Below are 525 nucleotides of genomic sequence, written 5' to 3'. Positions count from 1 at the left end.
AGGGGGGGGGGGGGGGGGGGGGGTTGAAGGGCGCTCCAGCTTGCTAGCACTTGGCAAAGAGGTCTGGCCAGATCTCCATAAACATTTCCCCAGCCTGGCCCCATTGCCACCCCCCTTTCCCCAGCCTGGCCCCTCACTCCCAACCCCCCTCCCCCACGATGGGGATCCGCTGATGTTGGAACTCCACTGGGGGTCACGACCCAGTTTGGGACCGGGGGGGGGGTTGAAGGGCGCTCCAGCTTGCTAGCACTTGGCAAAGAGGTCTGGCCAGATCTCCATAAACATTTCCCCAGCCTGGCCCCATTGCCACCCCCCTTTCCCCAGCCTGGCCCCTCACTCCCAACCCCCCTCCCCCACGATGGGGATCCGCTGATGTTGGAACTCCACTGGGGGTCACGACCCAGTTTGGGACCTGCTGGTCGACGGCGACGCGGGCCTGACGAGTGAGACAGCAGGGGCGGGAGAGCCGCCATCTATGTCCCAGCCGGCCCCCCGCCACCACGCACCAACCAACACCTACCGAGC

This window comes from Alligator sinensis, unplaced genomic scaffold (assembly GCF_000455745.1).
Source record: "Alligator sinensis unplaced genomic scaffold, ASM45574v1 scaffold93_2, whole genome shotgun sequence".
NCBI lineage: Eukaryota > Metazoa > Chordata > Crocodylia > Alligatoridae > Alligator > Alligator sinensis.
This window is presented reverse-complemented; position numbering follows the sequence as displayed.